We start from the raw sequence: 24,964 nt of genomic DNA, 5'->3' as shown, positions 1-24,964 counted from the left end.
TGGTTGCCATGTCACATCACTGTCTTATTTTGAGCTTTCAGTATATTAAACTCACAGATCTTTTTCACACAAAATGTTATCTAACAATGCCTCCTCCCTAATATTGTATTTGGAAAGCTGATTCTTTGAACCTATAAGTATAAAGTTATACATTAATCCCTATTAAATTTCACCTTAGTAGGAGTCAACCCATCTTCAAGCCAGCCCCACCAAGATCCTTCTATAAAATTCCTCCCAAGTTCACTTCAACAAAATCTGACATATCTGACAAACCAGGTATATCTTTACCCTAGTAAATGATGAAAATGCCAAATGGCACAAGACCATGGACTAACCCGAGTTGTTCTAGAAATTTCTATCCAAGCTGACATCAAGATATTAACGACTACTCTGATCATTTGATGAGTTCTGAATTCACCATTTTCTATCTTGTCCAAAAGAAGAGTATGAAAGACTTTCAAAAACTATGCCGACATATAGGTATATAGTGTCTACAACACTCACCTAATCTATCAGACTAGCATATCTTTCAAAAAAGAAACTAAGATAGTCAGTTTTTTGATACCATGACAGCTTTTAGTAATCTTCTTTCAAAAGGTCTTCAACCTGACCCAGGACAATTTATGCAGTAACAAAAATATTGTAAAGACTAACAAATTGGAAAGCCTTGGGAACTTAGATACACATAACAACCAACCACAATTCCAGGACTCATGACAAAACAAGCTGCCCGCTTCCTGTCTTTCTCTGATAGATGTAGAGTGCATTTTTTTTTTTTTTGAAAAATTTTGTTTTTCTTGTTTTCTCAATGAGGGGAGGGGTAGTAGGGAAAAAAATAGAACTTCATTTGATTTTTCTTTTTTCCCTCCACAATTGCAATTTTATTCAAACATTTTTTTCCAATTCCATGTAAAAAAAACTTTTAGCATTCATTTTTTTAAATTCTAAGTTCCAAATTCTCTTCCTCCTCCCCTACCCTTTTCCTTGAGCCTGGCAAGCAATTTAATATAAGTTATACATCTACAGTCATGTAAAATGTATTTCCCTATTAGCCATGTTGCAAAAGAAAACACAGACAAAAGGCAAAGTTCCAAACAGCTTTCCAGAATGGACCAATTCACAATCCCAACCATGCATTAGTGTCCCAATTGTCACACTTTCCCTCCAAGACGTCATTTTCCTTTTCTGTCTTATTAGTCAGTCTGATAAGTGTGAGTGAGGTGGTACTTCAGAGTTGTTTAGATCTGGATTTCTTTTATCAATAACGACTTAGACCATTTTTTCATATGGCTGGTGAAAGCTTTGACTTCTTCTGAAAACTGCTTGTTTATTTCCTTTGACCATTTTTCAGTTGGGAAATGACTCATTATTATACACTGGACTCCATTCTCTATATATCTGAGGTATGACACCTTTATCAGAGAGCTGCTGTAGGAAAAAAAAATTTCCCAATTTTCTGTTTTTCTTCTAATCTTGAAATATGTTCATTTTTGTTTGTGCAAAACCTTTGAAATTTAATATGCTCAAAATTGCCCCTTTTACCTCTCATAATGCTCTCTATCCCTTCTTTGGTCATAAACTCTTCCCTTATCCATAGATAATGACAGGTAAACTATTCCATGCTCCCCTGATATGCTCAAGGAATCACCCTTCATTTCTAAATCATGTACCCATTTTGACCTTATGTTGGTATACAGTGTGAGATAGTAGTCTATACCTAGTTTTTGCCAAACTGCGTTCCAGTTTTCCCAGTAATCTTTGTCAAATACTAAGTTCTTGTCCCAAAAACTTGTATCTTTACATTTATCAAACACTAGATTGCTATGGCCACTTACTATATATGGTATGTTGCGTACCTGATCTTTTCCACTGATCCACCACACTCTTAGCCAATACCAGATCATTTTGATGATTACAGCTGTGATACCATTTGAGATCTGATAAGGATACACCACCTTCCTTCACATTTTTTTCATTAATCCCTTGATATTCTTGATCTTTTATTCTTCCAGACTGTTATCAGTTTTTCTAATTCTGTAAATTAACTTTTTTGTAATTTGATTGGTATGCCACTAAATAAATTTAGATAGAATTGTCATTTTTATTATTATATTGGCTCAGCCTACTCATCAGCAAATACATATTTTTGGAATCATTTAGATATGACTTTATTTGTGTTAAAAGTGGTTTGTAATTGTATTCATTTAGTTATATTTCCTGGGTTTATCTTGGTAGGTACACTCCTAAATATAAAGAGAAGTATTTATATTTAAATATTTATATATGAATATATAAATAAGTTTATATAAATAAATATAAAATATAAGTATTTTATATTGTCTATAGTTATTTTAAACAGAATTTCTCTATTTCTTCCTGCTGGACTTTGTTGGTAATATACAGAAATACTGATGGATTTATGCGGGTTCATTTTATATCCTGAAACTTTGCTAAAGTTATTATTATTATTTATTTCAATTAGGCTTTTTGTTGCTTGTCAAGTATTCTACATCTGCGAAGAATATTTGTTTCCTCACTGCCTATTCTAATTCCTTCAATTTCTCTTTCTTCTCTTATTGCTACAGCTAGTTTTTCTTGTACAATACTGAACAGTGCTGATAATAGACATCCTTGCTTCACCCCTGATATATATATTAGGAAGCCTTTTGGCTTATTCCTATTACAAATAATGCTTGCTGATTGTTTGAAAGAGATACTATTTATAATTTTAAGGAAAAGTTCCATTTGTTTCTACGTTTTCTAGTATTTCTAATACTAGTGTATAAATGCCATCTAGTCATAGCATATGAACTTTGTGATATATTACTGTAATCTCCTTGCTAGTATTTTGTTTTAAAATTTCACATCAATATTCACAAGAGAAATCAGTCTATAGTTGTCTTTTTTTCAATTCTGTTCTTCCTAGTTTAGGTATCAACACAAATTTGTGTCATAAAAGGAATTGGGTAGGACTCCTAATTTGCCTATTTTTCCAAATAGTTTATATAATTATTCTTTAAATGTTTGGTAGAATTTACTTGTGAATCCATCTGGCCCTGGGGATTTTTTCTTATGGAGCTCACTGATGGCTTGCTCAATTTCTTTTTCTAAGATAGGGTTATTTAAATACTTTTATTTATTTTCTCTTCTGTTAATCTGGACAATTTATATTTTTGAAAATATTCATCCATTTCACTTAGATCTTCAATTAGATGAGATTGTTGGCATATAATTGGACAAAATAGCTCCTAATAATTGCTTTAATTTTATCTTTATTAGTGGTGAATTCACCTTTTTCATTTTTGATAGTAATTTGGTTTTCTTCTTTCTTTTTTAAATCACATTAAACAATGGTTTGTCTGTTTTATTGGGTTTTTCATAAAACCAACTACTAGTTTTATTTTAGATCTTTATTTGAAAATAAAATTTAATTTTACAATTCAATTTATCTCCTTTCTTCTCAGTACTCTCCACAGCACCATACTTACCTTCATCTTAAACTTAAAATACTAAAAATAATTCTTAAATTATTTCAAATTTCAGTAGTACAATCAACATGTATAGTACTTAACTGGATAGAAAACTGACATCAATACACAAGGGAGGATTACAGTGAGAGTAATTTTTCCACACCTCATAACAAACACAGAATGTCACATGGGAACATCTGGATATTCTCAGCCACTAAACTTGGGTGTGGGCAGGAATTTCTATAAGTACAAGTTCTTTACTAATGCAGAATACTAATTACAGCAGAATAATCCACTGCAGTTTGAAAGTCCATTCCTGGAACTTCTAAAAACTCTTGGTATGAAAAGCAAAGTCACTGTCTTCAGCGCAACACGGATGAAATCCCCTTGTCAAGAGAATTCTTTTAACCCCATTTTCACCCACTAGATTTTCTTCTATGACTAGGACATCAACTCCAATCCATTCCAGAAACATAAATCACCTTTCTACTTCAATTTAATTTTTAATAAAGTTCTTATTATGTGCAAAACATTTTCTGGGCTTACAATATAAAAGGAAAACCAATCTGTGTCCTGAAGGAGCCTACGTTCCTCTCTGAGATTTAACATATACACAGAGAAGTAAATACAATGTGTAATCTGATGAGGAACAGAACAAGAGAGGTCAAGGTTAGGATATCACAAAATCATGGATTTAGAATTTGCTTTGAAAAAGGCTTCCTGAAGTAGGTATCTCCACGTACATACAAAGAGAAACTACCATATGTGGTTGATTTTAAAAACTTTTTAAAACCACTTTAAACAACATCCAGACACAGATGACAGACTGTAAGGCACAGAGACAGTAGATGAAATGATGAGTTGCTGAGAACAGCAAGACAGGTCAGTTTGTCTGGAGGAGAGAGAATGAATGAGCATTAATAATTATGGAAAAGTAGGTTGGAGCCACAATGTGGAGGGCTCAAAATACCAGTCTGAGGATTCCGTATTCAAAACTCGAATAAAAAGCAAGAGAGCTGACATGGTCAGAGTTGCATTTTGGTTGATTATTTTAGTAACCCTATAGAGGATGAATTGAAGAGGTGGCACTGAATGCAGTTAAGAAGTCATTGTAATAGACTTAAGGATAGCGGATAAAAGCCTGAACTAGAGTGATGAACTACATGAAAGGAGAAGAGAGAATATGGGAGATGTCATAAAGATAGGAGCATTGAGACTTGGCAATTCAGTGGACTCCAATACAAGTACCAAGAATAACTCTTGAGGTTGCAAAAACTAGCTAGGAGACAAACAGCCTGTCTTAAAACTTCCAATGAGGGAAAAATAACTACCCTTCTGATGTAGCCCATTCTCCTTTTGGATAGTTTTGTCATTTCTACTCATTTACTCTAGTTCTGACTTCTAGGGACAATAGAAGCCTAGTTCTTTTACCACAAGACAGACTTTTAAATATTTGAAGACAGCTTCTTCTAGCTAAAGATTGCTGGTGCTTACAACCAACCCTGGTATGGCATAGTTTCAAGTCCACTTCTGCTGGTAATTCTCTTTCTGCAAATAGTCCATTTTGCCAATGTCCATTGTAAAATATGGCAGAGAATTTAAAGGGACCATTATCTCAGCAGAGTACAGTATAGCTGAACTATAACATTCCTCTCCCTCATTCCAGACTTCTATACTACCATTCAGTCCAAGATCACAAAAGGTTTTTGAGAGGACATGGGGAGCAGTGAGGAGTGCCAGAGGGGGAGCTAATGTGACACTGTATTGATACAGATCTACACAGCAGTCCACTAAAACTACCAGGTGCTTTTTACAGGAACTATTGTCTAGCCATAGCAATTCTAATCTATGTTTTCATAGATAACTTTTGAATTGAAGGGAAAAACTTTACATATATCCCTATTAAATTTCACCTTATTAGATTCAGCTTTTGCTCTGATCTATTGACAGCTTTTTGTATTTTAATTTTGTCAATGAATTAGCTATAATTCATTGTGTCAATCCAACATCTGATAAACAGGATAAACCTATTCTAATGAGGCCCCCTTGTCTTTATGGAAAAACAAAAGATGTAATCAAATTAACATCTAAATTCCTGATCAAAACTCAACTATGCTGAACTTTTACTGGTATCCCAAGCAATGACACTAGTCAGAAAACTAATCCTGGATAAAGACAGGCCCTATCTTCACTGAACCATTAAGCACAAACGCTTCTGTCATTTACCAAGTTTATTTAAAATGTAAGCCAAGCTCAGTTTATTCTAATAACTAATTTGTTGAGCTCTGATAAGGTATTTTGTGCAACAGGGAATGAAAAGAAAACAGACTGTGAATCCTCAGGGCAGAATCCAAGTTCGACAGTCAGGATGCTTTATCCCTGCTGGGGATCTTCTGTCTAGTATACAGTGCCAACAAACCTGCTTAAAATGCTAATGGGGTCCAATGGCTAAAAAAAAAGATAAAAACTTCCAGGGAACATATACATAGTAATCTCCTCTCCCTTGTATAAACATTACTGGCTACCATTTAGAGAGAGCAAACCCAAAGTTCTGGTCAGTGAGATGACTTGTCCCCATAGTAAACAAATAACAGAAATTGGAAATGATCCAAGTCTGAAGACTTGGAGACTACGTAAGCTGCTTATTTATGTGACTAAGGAATGTCATAATGTTCTCATTATTTGTCTCACAGCAGCACTTTTTAACAGTGCCAAACAATCCCTCAAATGCAGAAGAAAAAAAGGGGGTAGAATTTCATTCAAAAATGCCTGAGCTTGACTGGGCTAAGCCAAATGCTCCAGTTTTTACTGCACTTGGTCAAGAACTGAAACATGGCCATGGACTGGTGAAAAAGCTTCACTACCAAAGAAGCATTCAAACAGGGACCTTCAACAGTCATTTCCTCCCAAACTTGCTGAAAACAGGAGGGTGAGAGGCCATTCTGCCCACCTGTTTTGTCAACTGTGCTTAGGTTTTATAATGTGACCTAATTTTTAAAAAGAGGTAGGTAAGATTTAAAAATAGATCACGGTGCCTGTCATATAAGCACAAGAAATCCAATTCAGTTTATGCACAATGACAGACAAGAGATGTACTGGAAACAGAAATCTTTACCTGTTACTATAATCACAGGAATCCTAGTTCTTGCTGAGTGAATAATCCTTCTAGAGAACAACAATTTCTCTTAATTGAGCATTAAATCACCAAGATCAGGGAGAGCTTGTTGTCGCTGTCCATGGTGCTCAAGAGAAACAGGATTACATATGTGGATAGGGGGACACAATTTTAGTTCAAAAAATGTTTCCAGGTGGGAGGAAGAGTGATATGGAAAACTGTCACGAACCAATTCCACACATTTATTTAACCAAATCCTTAAGAATAACTGCTCAAGCCAGGGATGATGCTGACAACTTTTAACAATAAACATCGAAGCACTAAGAGCTAAACAAAATCCAAAATTAAGGGTGTTCCCAATGGACATCTAAATAATGTATAAACCAGTAACAATTACTGATATCTCCATGAATAACAGAGCTTCTGGGATACTCTAAAAAGCCCAGTGTTTAACAATGATAAACCAGAGTGGCTCCTACCTCAGCAATGATGAAGGAAAGCCTATATTCCTTAAGTAGTGACCACAATTCAGAGCTAATGATCTAATATTGTGATTAAAGCAATCATGCAACTAACGGTGAAGACTAATCATTTTTTGTCATGACAACTGAGCAAACAGATATGCAACAATGGAACTCTCTCCTCAAATTTAATAAGCAGAAACCATGTCAGTAAAAGAGATAAATGTATAAAAGATTACAAATTAAATTCTCAGTTTTGCAAATTTCAATGGTACACAATGTATACTGGAACCTACTCTGTATTTTATACCCTGAAAATGCGAGGTAATCGCCTTTACTCTCTCTTTTCTTCTGAGGCAACTGGGGTTAAATGACTTGCCCAGGGTCACAGTTTGTATGTGTCTAAAGTCAGATTTGAACTCAGGTCCTCCTAACTCCAGGGCAGTGCTTTATCTACTTCACCATCTAGATGCCCCAATCTTCTTTTATGATTTTATGATTTTTTTCTTTTCAAGTTATTTTCAAATTTCTCAATGTTCTCTAGCTCTTCAAAAAAATATCAATGAACATGACCAATGTGGAAATAGGTTTAATATGACTGTACATATACAGCCTATATCACATTGCTTGCCCTCTTGGAGAGGGGAAAAGCGAGAGGGAGAAAAATTTTGGAACTCAAAATGTAATAAAACTGAATGTTGAAAACTATCTTTACATGTAATTGGAAAAAATAAAATGTTATTAAAGGACAGAAAAAAAAAGGAAGTATCTGTGAGCATTCACGAAGAGGAAACAGAACATGATGAATAGAGGTACACTGTGGGTCAAGTGGCCTGGCATGAGCCCTGCCACTTAGTACCAGGGGAAATCACTTAACCTTTCAGAGCTTCAGGGTGCTCTCCTGTAAAATGAGGATTAAATGAGATAACATATGTAATTATAACATAGGTATAAATGCTAGCTATTATTATACTTATAGTATCTACCTCACAGGGTTGTTATGAAGCTCAAATGAGATAATGTATATAAAGCACTTTGCCCACTTTAAAGTGCTATATAAATCTCAGCTGTTTTTATTATTCTAATTCACTTAGTGACTCAGATGCAGCACAGCTAAGTTTTTCATAAAGTGAATTCCAGTGAAATAAATTCATTTTCCCCAACTTTCTTTTTTAAAAATCAGAAATGTATTCTACTAGAAATGTTGTCAATACCATGTTAAATTAAAACCATTTAACAAATCTTAAATCATAAGAGAAACTGGTATATGATAAAATATTAGGGATAGTACTCAAAATATTAAATACTAAGCTATATTATTTTAATATATTTTTATTTATATGTTTTCATGCTTTTATATTTATATTTTTATATATTTAATATATTTTAATATATTAAAATAAACACTAAGATTAAGTGCTGGAAATAAAAGTACAGTACAGTACCAGACACTCTGGCAGGACATTCAGTCTCACAAATTGTTCTCAATATAAAAGTGGAAATCCTCAAAGATTTAGCAGTTTAACAAATATGTGTATATACACACATACATATATATATACACATATTTATACAAACACCCACATATAGAGAGAGATAAACAGATGTAATCTATTATCTGTTAAAACACACCAGCTTGAAACAACTCTGAAACTTCAAAATTCACATTTAAGGTAACCATCTTACTTTTTCTTTCTTTCTGAATTTTCCCCCATCACTTAAATCGACTTATCCAATTAGTATATTAAGCATTCACTCTGCATTCAACCTTCTGCTACATCCTGTTAAGAAAACAAAGATAGGAACATGATCCCTGACCTCAAAAGGAATTACAATCTTACCGTAGGGACAAGATCTACACACCGAAAATCATTTAACAACACAAGGTAGCAAACAATTAAGTACCAAAATGAGTGGAGTAATAATGAGCACAGACTATAGGGGAAACAGTGAAATAGACATAACAGGGAAAGTCTGCTAGAAAATGATCTTGAGTTTAAAGTCTGATAAAATGACTGTCAATTTTTTCCCCCACTGATTTAGATTACAGGAGCAAATATATCCCACTATAAGAACTGTTGACCCTGGAGTGTTTTAAAAAGTTTCTTCTCAGAGAAAAGGTAACTTAGTGTGGCTGCTGAAGCTAAAAAACTAATTGATTTTAGGGTCCTGTCCTACTGCATCTGTTAAGATACTCTACACTTCCTCTATTCTGAGCTACTTGTCCTTTAACCTGCAAGGGCTCATAGACGTTTAGGTTTCATTCATTTTCCTCATTCCTTCTGACTGTTCTTCCTACATTCAACAAAACAGAACTTGTCAGAGGCAGAGTAGAAGCAGAGACTTGCTAGAGCTCTACCCCCAAGTCCAGTCAAATACTTGTAAAAAATGACTCTAAACAAATTCTGGAGATGCAGAACCCACAGAATGATGGAGTGAAGTAAATCTCCAGCCCAAGAAAGCCTGGAAGGTCACCTGGAAGTGTCTACTGTGCCATGCTGGGAGCAGAGCAAACTCCAGTGTGGGCTGCAAGTACACAGAGGGAACCTGAGCAGGCCTTGGGGGTACTGAATCTCACACCTGTGGTGGTTTCCAGACTTCATGATCCCAAAATGCCAAGAATAAATTGGAAAGTCAGTGGAAAAAGCCTGTGGAACCAGTGCAGGAGAGTGGAGTGGTCCAGGCCCAGACCCAGGGCAAAAAAGGGGGGAGGGGGGAAGGAACCTGTGATAGCCACAGCAGCAGCAGGGGCAGAGCCAGCAACTATTTCTGGAGTTCTAGGCCCACAGATTTGGGGGGGCAGGAAGGGCAGTTTTGATCGAGTGGCTGACACTACACCCCCCCCACCCCCACTGGAAGCAGAGAACTACCTTGACAAAGAGCTCTGAAGTCAAGTAAATGGTTGGGGAAATGAACAAAACACAGAAAAGAATCAGACTATAGAATCTTACTTTGGTGACAAGGAAGACCAAAACATGTAAAGAGAAGAAAACAAAGTCCATTCAAAGCCTCCAAGAAAAATATAAATTGGTTGCAGGCCATGGAAGAGCTCAAAAAGAATTTTGAAAATCAAGTAAGAGAAGTAGAGCAAAAATTGAGAAATGAGAGTGATGCAAAAAAACATGAAAAGAGTCAACTGCTTGCTAAAGGGGACCCCCCCCCAAAAAAAAATGAAGAAAATAACACCTTAAAAAATACTAATCCAAATGGCAAAAGAGATCCAGAAAGCCAATGAGAAGAATGCCTTGAAAAGCAGAATTGGCCAAATGGAAAAGGAGGTCCAAAAGCTCACTGAAGAAAGTAATTCCTTGAAGATTAGAATGGAGCAGATGGAAGCTAATGACATTATGAAAAATCAAGAAATTATAAAACAAAAGCAAAGAGATGAAAAAATAGCAGACAATGTGAAATATCTCACTGGAAAAACAACTGATCTGGAAAACAGATCCAGGAGAGACAATTTAAAGATTGTTGTACTACCTGAAAGCCAAGATCAAAAAAAGAGCCTAAACGCCATCTTTCAAGAAATTATCAAGGAAAACTGTCCTGTTATTCTAGAACCAGAGGGTAAAATAGATACTGAAAGAATCCACTGATCACCTCCTGAAAGAGATGCCAAAAAGAAAACTCCTAGGAATATTGTAGCCAAATTCCAGAGCTCCAAGGTCAAGGAGAAAATACTGCAAGCACCCAGAAAGAAACAATTCGAATACTGTGGAAACACAATGTGCAAACACAATCAGGATAACACATGATCTAGCAGCTTCTACATGAAGGGATCAGAGGGCTTGGAATATGATATTCCAGAGGTCAAAGGAGCTAGGATTAAAACCAAGAATCTCCTACCCAGCAAAACTGAGTATTATACTTCAGGGGGAAAAAATGGTCATTCAATGAAACAGAGGACTTTCAAGCATTCTTGATGGAAAGACCAGAGCTGAACAGAAAATATGACTTTCAAACACAAAAAGCAAAAGAAGCTTGAAAAGGTAAACACGAAAAAAAAATCATAAGGGACTTACACTAAAGTTGAACTGTTTACATTCCTACATGGAAAAACAGTATTTGGGTACTAAACAAAGGGCACAGGGTGAGTTGAATAGGATGGGGTAGTATCTAAAAAATAAAATTAAGGGGTAAGAGAGGAATATATTGAGAGGAGAAAGGGAAAAATGTAATAAGGCAAATTATCTCTCATAAATGAGGCAAGAAAAAGCTTTTTCAATGCAGGGAAGAGGGGGGAAGTGACAGGAAAAGAGTGAACCTTACTCTCATCGTATTTGGTTTAAGGAAGGAATAACATGCACACTCAATTTGATATAAAAATTGATCTTACACTGCAAGAAAATAGGGGAGAAGGGGATGGGGCGGATGATAGAAGAGAGGGCAAATGGGAGAAGGGGGTAATTTGAAGTAAACATTTTTGAGGAGGGACAGGATCAAAAGAGAGAATAGAATAAATAGGAGGTAGGATACGATGGAGAGAAATAGTTTTTCACAACATGACTGTTATGGAAGTACTGCATGACTCCACATGTATAACCTATATCGAATTGCTTGCCTTCTCCACTAGTGGGGGTGGGTGTGGAGGGAGGAAGGGAGAGAAGTTGGAACTCAATGTTGTAAAAACAAATGTTAAAAATTGTGTTTACATGCAACTGGGAAATAAGACATACAGGCAATAGGGTATAGAAATCTATCTTGCCCTACAAGAAAACAGAGGGGAAGGGGATGAGAAAAGGGAGGGATGTGATAGAAGGGAGGAACAGGTTGGGGATCGGAATGCACGATGCCTTGGGGTGGGTGGAGGGGAGAGATGGGGAGAAAATATGTAACTCAAAATCTTTGTGGAAGCGAATGCTGAAAATTAAAAATAGATTAATTAATTTTTAAAAAAGAAAAAAACATAGGGAAATGAAAAAAAATTAGAACTTGTCTTGGTCTACTCCTATACAAACATGCTTTACTGCCAGGGATGTCATTCTATTAGTCTTCCTTTTCAGTTAATAAGTCACAGACAAAAAATTATTTAATTCTTCTCAGATTCTGGGTAAGTCAGTGGACTAGCCAAGGAAAAAGATAACTCCTTGAGTTTCCAGTTTGATTATACCACCAAGATTAGCAACAACTCATCTACAGCCTTAACAAAATTTATATACAACTGAAAAACAGGAAATCAATAAAGAATTGAGGTAATGATAAGTACAAAAAAAAGAACTTAAGAAGTGCATAGATGTTTCAACTGTTCTTTATCCCTAAGCTGAACATTAATCTAGATCTTAAAAATCCTCCTTTGGGTGTGGAAATCTGATAAATCCAGAAAATATTTGCAAGGCTCTACAATTACATAAGTCCAAACCTGTTTGGTGGTAACTGAAAAACAATTTGTGCAACAGTCTATAAATCTTGTTTTAAAAATGTTCAAGGAGTAAACTGTAAAATTATACTATGATTCACAGATATGAATGCAGAATTACATGGTGAACTTTTTTGATTTATATAGATATGACTACAAGGAGAAATATAAAGGAAAAAAACCAATGTAAGCAATGAAATGAAATAAGATTTTGAGTCTGAAGCAGAATATCTCATATCTGTTGAATTATGGAAGACTATGAGATCTTTGAAGAGCCACATACATATTTAGGAGCTCATTTCTCTAGACATTATGTATTTGTTTTAAATGGAGGTAAAAAAAGGGCATCTCTAGACAAGAATACACTCTACAGAATTTAAACGTTTATAGGCAAGAGCTAATGTAATTATCCTTTAATGAAGACATTAAAATTCTTAAAACCATGAGCATATACTTCAGGTTTTCTCAAAGATCCTAATATTGTTATTGTGCATGTATAGCCTTTATCAGATTGCATGCTATCTTGGGGAAGGGATATGGAACGTAGGGAAAAAAAATTTGGAACTCAAAATCTTAATTTTTTTTTTTTAAAGATCACAGTATTGTTTACTACAGGTACAGGTGTTATGAAAACAATCAGCAGCATAATGACAATTAACCTACCTTTATCCCATTAAAGACAAATCCCAAACCATTCTTGGCCAAATTTCCTCTCTCTTGAATTGAAGGGGAATTCAAATCACTGACTTGATGAAGACTACTTTAGCTCTCTGTCCCAGAGACTCCTTGATGAAGAGGGTAACTCTTTGAAAATTTGGTGCTCCTAAAAACTATAAACTATGTCAACTTATGTAATGAATTTTGTCAACCAACAGGAATAAAAAGACAATACATACTGTAAGCTATCCTATTCCCATGATTTCTTTGACCTGTAAACTTAGTGGTTAATCAAAATGAGATGATGCATGAAATTTCTTTTATCTATCTGGCTCTCAACATAGTTCACTATATTTGAAAGAAACTATTTTACTAGTTACTAAAGTATTCCCAAAGCATTACTCACACCTTTGGGTAAGAGCAATGTTTAGAGAACAGCTAGCTCTTCAGACAACCTTACCTCTATACTATACTGTACCACTGTTTAGTTTGAAAATTAAAATAGCAGAGTATGGAACTTAAAAAGCACCATAATTAAAGCTTTATAAAGTCCTGAATATACGTTTCAATCTTTTTTTTCCCATTAATAAAAAATATCAGGCAACTGAAGTATAAGACCAAAAGCCATTTCCCAGTAGATAAGGTCAAAAGATATGAAAAAATTCTGCCAAAGAACTGTAAACTTTTAACAACTATATAAAAGAATGCTACAAATCAATTTAGAGGTTAAAAATAAAAATCTTGCCAAAACGTTCATGTTTTTTGACACAGATAAATATTCCACTGCTTGGTATATACCCCCAAAGAAGTCACCAATAAAGAGTGACTAATTTTTTTAAAAAAGACTAATAAAAAAAAGTTCCTTACACACCAAAATATTTATGGCAGCACTTTCTGTGGCAGCAGAAAACTGAAAAAGTATTGCCCTTCAATCAGAGGATGCCTAGACAAATAGTGATACATGGATATAATGGATATTAATATATTGGAAGAAACAACAAATATGCTGAATACAGAAAAGCAAGGAAAGTCTTATATAAACTGATGAAAAGTGAAGTAAGCAGAGGGAATAAAATATACACAATGACAACAATCCACATGGAAAGAACCACAATCTTAAATGAATGTTGGAAAAACTAACAAAGAACAAGCATGATCCCAAAGATGTCTACACCCTACAAAAATGTCTACAACTTCTTTGCAGAGGTGAGAGGGAAAGAGGATCACAAGTGGGGAACATAGCATCTATTTTCAGATTTTTTTTTAATGTACTGATCTGATTTTTCTCTTCCTTATTCTTTTTTTCTTTTTAAAAGTCTTGGAGTTGTTCTCTGGAAGAGATTAGAGAGAAACTACAGGCAATGTATAAAGAAAAAAATTTGTTAAATAAAAGTAAGGCCAGCCTTCCCCCAAGACAGGCAAAGAAGGAAAAGGTTCTCCCGTCAAGACAGAGTCAAATTCAAAGCCTTAGAGGCCAAGAAGGCAGCACTGAAGGGTGTCCATCCACAGCCACAAAAAGAAAACCCAAACATTACCCACCTTCTGGTGACACTAAGACTTTGAAGGCAGCCCAAATACTCTTGGAAAATTGCTCCTCGGAGAAACAAACTTGATCACTATGTCATCATTAAGTTTCCCGTGACCATTGAGTCTGCTATGAAGATGAATGAGGACAATAGCACCCTTGTCTTCATTGTGGACATCAAGGCAAACAAGCAGGCAGTAAAAAGCTCTATGACATCAAGCAACCAAGGTCAACACTCTGATCCAGCCCGATGGAGAAAAGAAGGCCTATGTCTAACTTGCTCCCAACTATGATGCTTTGGATGTTGCCAACAAAATTGGTTATCATCTAAACTGCATCCAGCTTATCCTGCTTCATCTTCAAAAAAAGTTTTCCAGTAAAACAAGCCATAGGTGTCTGTGTGAGCACTGAGGAAAGCCACAATTTGAGAGACCAAATAAAATTATTTTTTAAAAAAGTACACAAAAGTGAACAAGAAACACAAAGCATTAAGTGAATTATGTACTCAAGATGAAGACAATCCCCTTAACTCTGAAAGTTATGTCTCTTTTATAAAGTGGGAAATAAATTGGCATTTTTCATGCTTGCCTAATTTTAATTTTAATTAAAAGAAATGATTGGGAATCCCAACACATCTTCTATTCTTTGCCTCATATACTCTGGCAGTGAACCAGCAAGTCCCAAGAACAGGTAACATTGAAGGTTAACTAGAGAAATCAAAAAGGAGACCGTTACAGTCTAACAACTATATTATTAAAATTAATTCATCATTTTAAAATCTTGATTTTGAATTTGTAGTCAACTCACTTGCAGTCAGCACTCTCAGTTCCTTTGTTTCTGAATCATATTTTTAGTAATACTCAGCACAATTCTAAACAAGCAAATTTATATTCTCTTTTCTTCTGGCTAGTAAAACCTGGCACTTCCGCCTGTTTTATATCAACCACATTCAATGCTTAAAGTGGTTTAAAGTTGCACAGCACATACTTTATGAAGGATTAATACATGTTCTAGTTTTAAGAGTGAATAAGGTAAGGATATAAAAAAAATTCACCATGGGCAGTTTGCTCCTCTTACAGGAAGAAGAAAAAACTAGCATGATACATGGATTTTAAAAGGCCCTTGTCAGTTATTTAGCCTTTGAGATGGCAGAGAGAGTGGAAATACTGACAACACTGGATGGACTTCTGCTTTCTGATTAAAGGTAAGAATATACTAAGATCATGTCAGTTGAGTAAACCAGACTTAAGACAACAGACACAAAGCAGAACACAGAAGAAAAGATAATGACAATTCTGTATTTATGTTTTAACATACCATGTTAACTGTACGAAATCAGAAAAATTAGGTTTTTTATTGTAAAAGTTAACAGCAGTCAAGCTCTAGTTGTACTGTAAAAATTAAGATTTCATTTAACATTCATTTAAGATTGTGGTTCTTTCCATGAAGACTGTTGTGATTGCGTATATTTTCTTCCCTCTACTTACTTCACTTTTCATCATTTCATATATGACTTCCCTTGCCTTTCTGTATTCAGCATATTTGTTCTTTCTTCCAATACATTAATTTCCATTATATCCATGTATCACTCACTATTTCTCTAGGCATTCTCTAATTGATGGGCAATACTTTTTCAGTCCTAGAAGTCCTATGAAGTCCTAGATCTCCACAGAAACAGAAGGCCTAATCAGTCCTCCTTGAATAGCAGAAGTAATCAGTTTCAGGGAAGAATCTTAAATGGTTGGTAGCTAGTTTATTAGTGATTAGATTAAAAAAAGGAATAGCATTTTATTAACCTAATTTGATCCACAGACACTAGCCTCCCTGCTGTTCCAGGAACAAGATACTCCATTTCTCCACTCCAGGCATTCTCAGACTGTTCCCCATGCTTGGTATGTTCCTCCTTATCTCCATCTACTGATTCCCCTTGCCTCCTATAAGACTCAATTTAAATCCCCTTTTCTACAGAAAGCCTTTCCCAACCCCTCTTAATCCTAGTGCCTTCCCTCTCGTTTCCCATTTACCCCATATACAGCTTATCTGTACATGTTTGTTTATTTGTTGTCTCTCCCATTAGGTTATAAGCTCCTTGGAGACGGAGGCTATCTTTTGCTTCTTCCTGTATCCCTAGAGTACACAGTGCCTGGCACATACTAGGTACTTAATAAACATGACTTTACTGACTTTAACTGAGAAAGGATGTGCCCCAAGTTTATCAGAAACTTTTTTTCTTTTTATAAGAAAAGTATACTTTTCCCACTTTACCAAAGAGACAAGGAAAAGTGCTTTTGCATGAAAACTACCTACCTATTCAAGGTGGTAAATCAAAACACCTAAAATTTGTATTATCACCTGTCATATTGTGAGATTTCATCTTTTGTTTCAATTTCTATGAAATATATGTTGGAAGTTGCTGGGATTCTAGATTTGAACTGGCAGAAGAAATTCTGTCAATCAGAATCTCCCCAAGCCAAATCTTTATACATTAAATAAACTGTGTCTGTAGACTATAATTAAAACACTTTAGAACACAGACTGGGGTTTTTTCCCCTATTCTATTTAACTACTTTTTCATGACCAAATGTATAGCTAAAAATCACAAGTAGATTCTCAGGATCAACCTGTTCAAATACCTCACCTCCTCAGTTTCTCAAACTGAGAGATCCTGACAACAGTCACAATTCCCTTATTTATTCCTTTTCTTAACTAAAAATTGCATCTATATATTTAAAAAACAATTGAAAACTGGAAACAAATGGGTGGAGAGTTAACAAATAGTGACATGTTTATATAATGGAATATTGTGCTTAAAGAAATGATAAATTCCAAAAAAAAGTGAGAAGACCTGTATGAATAGAAGCTGAGAGAATAAAAGGCACTAAACACCAATACTGATATTCAAAATGCAGAAAATGGGTCTCCCTGTTTTACACAAGAAGGTAAAAAACAACATACATCCATAAAGAGTAATAAACAATAAATAGAACCCAAACTCAAAAGAGTAAATGGTAAAATAGTAAAGACCAAAAAGGATAGATAATAAGAGCATTCTTCTCATCTGCATAAAAATAAAGATGTAGAGACCATTTGTAAGCACTTTACAGAGGACACTGTTTTAAATGCTGGGGAGACAAAATACAAAGAAAAAGAGCTAGCCCTCAAGAAGCTTACCATCTAAGAAGGGAGAAAACACATAAAAGGAAGCTGAAAGGGGAAAGGGAGGGCAGGTAGATGGTATAAGGTCAGAGGCATGATGAAAAAGTCTAGCATTACCGACTGGTGAGAAATGTCATACACTTGCTGGACAGTTACTGTAGTTAACTGTGTGACTGTTAAAAAACGTAAAAACAAAAGGCATCCACAAAACAAACTTCTAAAACACTTCCTTATTCATTTTCTTAGAAACTGAGACCAATAGAGTTTAGAGACTTTCTCAAGATACCTTAATCAAACTAGGTTAAAATGTAATTGGGAAATACTTAACAAAAGAAAAATATAATAAACCATGGATAATATTAATATGTGGTTTTCTAAGTCAACAAATGACCTTACTTCCGGCTTAGTGACTTCATTCATTTCAAAGTGAGTTTTCCCTGAGCTTCAGATTTATCCTTTGGACTCCAGGCATGAAAACTGTATCAATTCTGTAAAAATACATACACTACAGGATTATAGAACATTTTCTTCTAGAAACGAAACCAGATCACTGACATATCACTTCAGGGACAGAGGAGTAAAACAGTAGACAGGCAAATACTTGAATTAAGTTGAACTGATTAACTGTCCTGAAGGTTGGGATCATTACCTGTTGAGTCCTACAAAAAATTCTAAAAATCAAATACAAAGCTCTCAAATTCTGCTAATGAAACTAAATCAGACTGCAAACTGGCAGTCACCTAATACAAGCTCTCTTCCAAAGCACAAATCCTATTCCATCAAGTTTTTTCTTCTATTGTTCCAAAGTCAGCCAGCCTCTGTAACTTCTACCAATTGCTCAGAGCTCTGCCTGACTTCCTGGCAAACAAAACAAGCCTCTTGAGCCTTGGACAGACCTTTCAATAACTGAAGAGCACTACCATGTCATCTCTAAATTTAATCTCTTTAGGCTAAACAAATAATTTGGCCATAGACTTGGACCTGGGAGGGATCTTAAAAATTATATAATACAGCTTTCCATTTTATCTATGAAGAAACTTAGATGCAGCTGAGAGAAAGAGAGCTCTTTCAACTAATCCTTACCTGTGTAGTACCCTCTTCATCGAGGTGACCCTACTTCCTCCTGGACGTACTCTAGCTCATGATGCTCATGGTACAAAGGCAAGTGAAATACTATTACTATTAATAATAGTAACTAACATCTACATAGTGCCTACTATATATCAGGCAGTGTGCTAAATGCTTTATAATTATTATCTCATTTGATTCTCAAAAAAAAAAGCTCAGATAGGAGTTGTTATCCCTATTTTACATGAGGAAAGTGAGGTAAACAGGTTAAGTGACTTTCCTAGAGTCACACAGCTAGTATCTGAAGTCATCTTTGAACTCAGGTCTTCCTGAATCCAGGCCTACCCACTGCACCACCACAGAAATGGAGATGTCTACAAATTTCAATTCCTAGTTCTACTCCACTGACAATCTAGTTTTAAAGGAAGGCTATAAAGAAAGTATTTATTCCTATGGAAATATACTGAAGGGTGTGTGTGGGTGTGTGGATGTGTGTATGTATGTATGTATATGTGTGTGCGTGTCTGTGTCTGTGTGTGTATCCCACGGTCTCTGCTCCAAGCAGCTCCAGACACCTAAAGGAAGAGGCTTTCTTTACTCTAGCATGTGACTATCACTCCTTGGGAGGTTCATTTACCAAAGACATTACTAGGTAATTAGAAACATCACAGACTGAAGTCTATGACCATCTGTCTGAGGTCCAGATACAAAGAAAGAATGTGATTTACTCAAGGTAGGCATATCTCAGTAGGCCAAACCATGCAGGATTTTACTGCACACCTTAATCATCACTTCTAAATATTTCAAGGTACAACAAACTATCTGTCCTACCTTGCTATGACATGCAGTTTTCCTATTCATACACCTTTATTCTTTCCAGCTTACTGGAAGGACATTTGACTACACACAAAGTGGTCCCTGTTTGAAATCTGGGTGCCCTATTCAACATTTTAAGAGGAAGCATGTGTAGAGTACAGGACTTGAAATAAAGAAGAGTGGGTTCAAATCCTGACTCAAATACTTACTACTTTTGTGACAATAGGCAACACACTTAACCTCGATAATCCTCAACATTTCTCTTCTGGAAAATGAAGGGGTTGGGCTCAATGACTTTTGTGGTCTCTTCCAGTCCTAAGTCTATGATCCTATAAACAGGATGACATAGTGGTATTAGTCATGTTTCAAATAAATGCACTGTGTGTGGGGGGAACCATCTCTATAAGATAAAGGCTTGGTATCCAAGATACAGAGACAACAGAAAAAACAAAGACCTCAAATCATTCCCAATTAGATATGTGGTCAAAGGATATGGAAAAAAAGTTTTCAAAGGAAGAATTGCAAACTTCACCACCACATGAAAGAATGCTACCCATCACTAATATAAAGAAGAAAGCAAAACTAAATGACCCTAAGGTCTCAGGACTCTGACAAAGGTAACAAGAAACTAGAATCATTAATATTGGAGGGAGAGACAGAAAAGAGGTACATTGTTGATGGAGCAGTCAACTGCTTCAGCCATCCTGGAAAACAATCTGGAATATTAAGCAAACAAAGTGGCTAACATATGGGTGCCCTTTGACCCAAATGGATATTCCACTTCTAGACATTTGCTCCAAAGAAATCACTGATTTAAAAAAAAAGGCTCCACATCCACCAAAATATTTTTATAGCAGCACTCTGCAAAAGTAGGAGGTCCACAACTATGAAACATTGCCTGTATTTTCAGATGTTTTCAATATATTGATTGTAATATTGGGATATGCAGCTAAATGAGTACAAGGTTAATGCTAATTTTCATTCTGTATTAGTCTTTTAGTCTCTCATTACTATTAGTCTTTCTCCGAAGTTCTATTTTCCCATGGCATAGTGTATGTAGTATGGTTTCTCAAAGGCTATGCCAACAATTCACAAACTCTGGTTGATTTTCTAAGATTTAGTATGGTTCTGTTTGCCTTAGTATGGTCTAAGGCAGAGTATATAGCTGATCATCATCAGGTGATTACCAAGAAATGAATTTTTTGGATCCAGAAACAATAAAGATGTGGTTGGACTGCAGTCTATATCAATGGAAGGAGTACCTATGAGGATCATATCTGTTTTTTGAAATATTACTCTGAGTAGAAATGCTGATTAGAAAGCCCACCTCAGAAATTGAGCATTCCAGACTTTAACAAACTAATAATATAAAGAACACGACACCACTTTTAACTTCTTTTGGCCTTACTCAACTCACTGTTCACTTATTTTCTGAAACAACTCACACTGTGACAACAGTTAATGCTCTTTTAACTCTTCATTTATTTCTTCTTTCAGCAACTCTTTCCTCTTCTCTGCATTAGACAGAAGTTATATATGACAGGATGAGGAAGTTTTCATTTGTTGTTGATAGTGAGCCTAGAAGGTCAGATGGTTACGCTCACTGAGTTAAGGTTTTAAGTAACTGCCCTATGTGTGTGTATCCCAAACAACAAGATCTTTTGTTTAGGGAAACTTTATAAGCCATCATATTTAAAACAATGGGTTTGTTACTTTCCCTACTCAAAAGCTTCACAAAATCAGTTATTTGTGAACAATGCTAAATTTTAAAATAATTAATCCCAGTTAAACATCCTCTTCTCCTTAAAATAAAGTCCCCAGTGAAAGTAATCATTAAACAAAGATCCCTTAAACTTCATCTTTACAAACACCTGATTAATCTGGATTTTTCTAGAGAGGGCTTTAACTGTAGGTATCATGAACCTATAGCTTCATTTTAATTGTTTTGTTATGTAATGGTACAATATGCAGACGCGAATGATAAGGTCTTTTAATAGGCACTCAGTGGAGAAACTTTTATTAGTGATCCTAAACACCTAACACTGACGTTCAAAAGTCTCACAATGAGGGAAATGTTCTTTTATGGGAGGGTAAGCCAAAAATATGAAAGAACCACATGAACACAGCATCACAAGATGAGTCAGTGCTGCCAGAAGCAAGAGAATCCATGTGTCAGAACTCCTGGTATGGAGCTCAGGTTAACCACTAAGCAACACTGTCCCTGTATCAATCACCTGTACCATCACTGCTCTTTCTAAGTCCTTAATTCTCAAGTACTTTAAACACTAAGGAAGGGCCTAACTTGCTTTGAGGGCACTCCAATTGAAGGGCTTCATGTGATCAAAGATCAAAATAGCAACATAAGGCAAAGAAGCAGCTCTGAGGTATAAAATTAACAAAGTGTTGTCTAATAATCTATCCTAACAATCATTTTACAGAGGGAAACCAGGGAATCAGTGCCTTCCCCCATTTCACAGATAAGAAAATATGTAGAGGCCAAGTGGCCTGTCCCTGTAAACTGAACTCTGACAACAGCAAGGCCCAGGACCCAAATAATCTGAATCTCAGTCCAGTCCCAGGGCTCTTTGTCGTTTACCTAGATGTATAATCTCAGGATGAATATTCTAGCGTTTTATGACTTCTAGAAATTTCCTAATTAAAAACTCCAGTAAATTCATGGGTCAAATATGCTGGTTTCTCCTCCTATATAGACTAATAACTTGTCTTATTATCTCAGGCAAAAAAAAAAAAATAAATCAAAACCTGTCTCTTGGCCTCAATTTTTACACCTGTAAAATGAAAGGAACATTCTCCACCTACCTGTACTATATGGCTAGAGTTAAAATTAATGAATTAATATTCAGAAAGTGCTTCAAGTTCCCTGGATTAAAAGTACAAAGGTTATTATACCTACACAATAAAACTGCTTTTGTAAAATACTCTCTCACTTGGTTGCCCAGTTACCCTTAAAACCATAGCACCCACGAGTGGCACCACTGGGAACATCAACTTAAATAAATAAGTAGTTATATTATCCATACAAACCCCTTCCCCACAAAAACTCACCCACAACTTTTACATCAACAGGAGTGTGGAGGTAAGAAACAAAGGAGTACTGAGAGGAAAATAACAGGGAATTAGTACCAAACATAGTGATCTAAAAAAACCACAAATAGTCAAGCTGAATGCTGGTTATGAAACTCAATTTGTTTCCTAAGATAACCACACACGCAGATATTGAACGTATAAGCAGCTGCAGCCCACTTAGTAGTGTTAGGTGATGACGGGTGAACAAGACAGGAGGGAAAATAAGAGGGAAAGATAATAGGGTCCAAAAAGCAGCAGGGAAGAAGGCAGGGAGAAAGGAGGTCCGGAGGGAAGGGAAGGGAGATGAAAAAGTCAAGTCAGAGCAAAAGAGCGAAGGAAAAGATGTGGACTGGGGTGGGGGGGCACTTTAAGGATGATAACAGAATGAGGAGACGGAGTGGAGAGGATAAGAGCAAAGGAGACCTGACAGAGGGGGACAATCGGAAAGAAAGAAAATGGGGGGGTGACAAGATAAAGGAGGCAGAAGAAGGAGACAAAGAGCTGGGGGAGTGAGAGGAGGAGGGGGGAAAGAAGAAAAGGGGTGGGGGGGTTGACAAGAAACGAAAAGAGTAGGTAAGAGAAAGTTAACAAGGAAAGAGCAAGGAAAAGGAGACTCAAGGAGCGAGGCGTGGAAGGGAGAAAAGGAGCTAGGAGGGGAAGAGGGTCACCGAGAGGGGGTGAAGGAGAAAACCGGGGTGACAAGAGGTACGGAGCGGAAAGCAAAGGACGAGGCAGCGACAACGGACTCGGAGAAAGGAAGCGAAAAGGAGAGTGACCCGGGAAGAGAAGGGGCAGGAGCAGGCAGGGCAGGAGGGCTCCGAGGAGCGGCGGGGGCGACCAGGGCTAAGGAAAGGGATGGCGAGGGTGGAAGAGACGGACGCGTCAGGGGAGTGGGGGCGGGAAAGGGAAAGAAGAGGCAACCGGGGCGTGAGGAGGCGGTGGTTAAAAAAAGTGGGCGCCCCGGACTCAGGGGATGGAGAAGCCCGGAGCTGGGGGCGCCACGGCCGAGCTCGGGTGGGCCTGCACGCCGCTCGCTGCGTCTCCCGCCGCGGTCCCGCGTGGGCACCGAGTCTCCCGGCCGCCGGAGTCGGTGACGGCCTGTGGCCCGCGGGCCCGAGGCAGCCCCCACGGGGCAGAGCGGAGCCTCCGGAGAGCTTGCTTACCAGCGCGGCTCCGGCTCGGCTGGGCTCCTCCGCTTGGCGCCGCCGGGCTGAGCTAGGCTGTACGGTCCGTCCCGTCCGCTTCGCAGCGCTGCTCCGCACGGCGCCCGCGCTCCCGTCTGTCCTCCGGCGCGGCTCCCAGCGTCTGCGGGCTGGGGCCGCCGCGCGCCCCTCCTTCACCCCTCCGCCCGCGCCCGGGGCGGGCCGCGCGCACGCTCCCTGCGCCCGCCGCCCGGGGGAGGGGAGGGGGGAGGGGAGAAGGGCGGGGGAGGGGAGCACGCGCAAAGCGCCCGGCGGCTGCGCGTGCGCGCGCCTCCCCCACTCACCAGCCGCCCCCTTCGCCCCCACACGAGACGCGCCCAGGGAGATGAAGGGGGCAGGTGGGAAGAGGGAAGTGAACCTGAGAATAGACCGCTGGGGGAGGGGGAAGGTGAGGGAGAGACCCACAGAAACGCCGCCAGAGGTGCGGACACGAATTGGGAAAGGCAAGACCAGCAGACCCCTCCCCCTCCGCGCCGCCCGCGCGCACACAGGCCCAGCCGCTCGCTCGGCCCTCCGCCTCTCCCCCGCACCCCGAGATTTGTACTTGTGTACCTGGAACCTCCCGAAAAGATGAGTGCCAAATCCAAAAGCAAACGGGCTGGACCAAGTCTGCTTGGTGGGTTCGGTTTCGCCTCGTTTCGGGCTTGTTCGGGGGTTTGCTTGTTTGTTTTGGGGATGAGGGTGAAAATGTTTGAAGCCCCCCAGGAGAATCCCGAAATTACTGGGTCTGGAGGCGGAGGGGCCTCAGAAGCCGCCTGGCCGGAGAAGTCAAGTCCTGCGGCCCGCGGGCCGAGGCCGCCCGGGAAGGAGCCCCCGAGGGCCGAGGACTTACGGTCCCAGGCTGAGCGCCAGTGCAGAATCTGAGCGCGAGTCCTCAGGCTCCACAGCCGGAGAAAGAGGAAAATCGGAAGGCAAATGAGGTGGTTGCGGTTCCTGTTGCTCAACTGGCCCTGACTCACAAGGGATGCCAAGTGCCTGCTTGTCTTGACCAGCTTCGTAGGGAAGGCTGGGGAGATTGCGGCAGCAGCCCAGGGCTGGCATAGAGGATCGA

General features: G+C 37.9%; 1 protein-coding gene across 3 annotated transcripts in view; it reads right to left on the bottom strand.

The window, feature by feature from the left end:
* Window positions 1-24,602, bottom strand: part of DUSP14 (dual specificity phosphatase 14) — a 32,338-nt gene extending 7,736 nt beyond the window's left edge. Inside the window, exon 1 of one of the 3 annotated variants that reach the window (XM_072646973.1) lies at window positions 24,466-24,602. The gene's annotated coding sequence lies outside the window, so the exon portion shown is untranslated. Of the gene's footprint in view, window positions 1-23,874; window positions 24,037-24,465 lie in introns of those variants that run through there. The other 2 variants (XM_072646974.1, XM_072646972.1) reach the window with 2 other exon arrangements.
* Between the last annotated feature and the right edge of the window lie 362 nt (window positions 24,603-24,964).

The sequence above is a fragment of the Notamacropus eugenii genome, chromosome 2, assembly GCF_028372415.1.
Source record: "Notamacropus eugenii isolate mMacEug1 chromosome 2, mMacEug1.pri_v2, whole genome shotgun sequence".
Taxonomy (NCBI): Eukaryota; Metazoa; Chordata; class Mammalia; order Diprotodontia; family Macropodidae; genus Notamacropus; species Notamacropus eugenii.
This window is presented reverse-complemented; position numbering and strand designations above follow the sequence as displayed.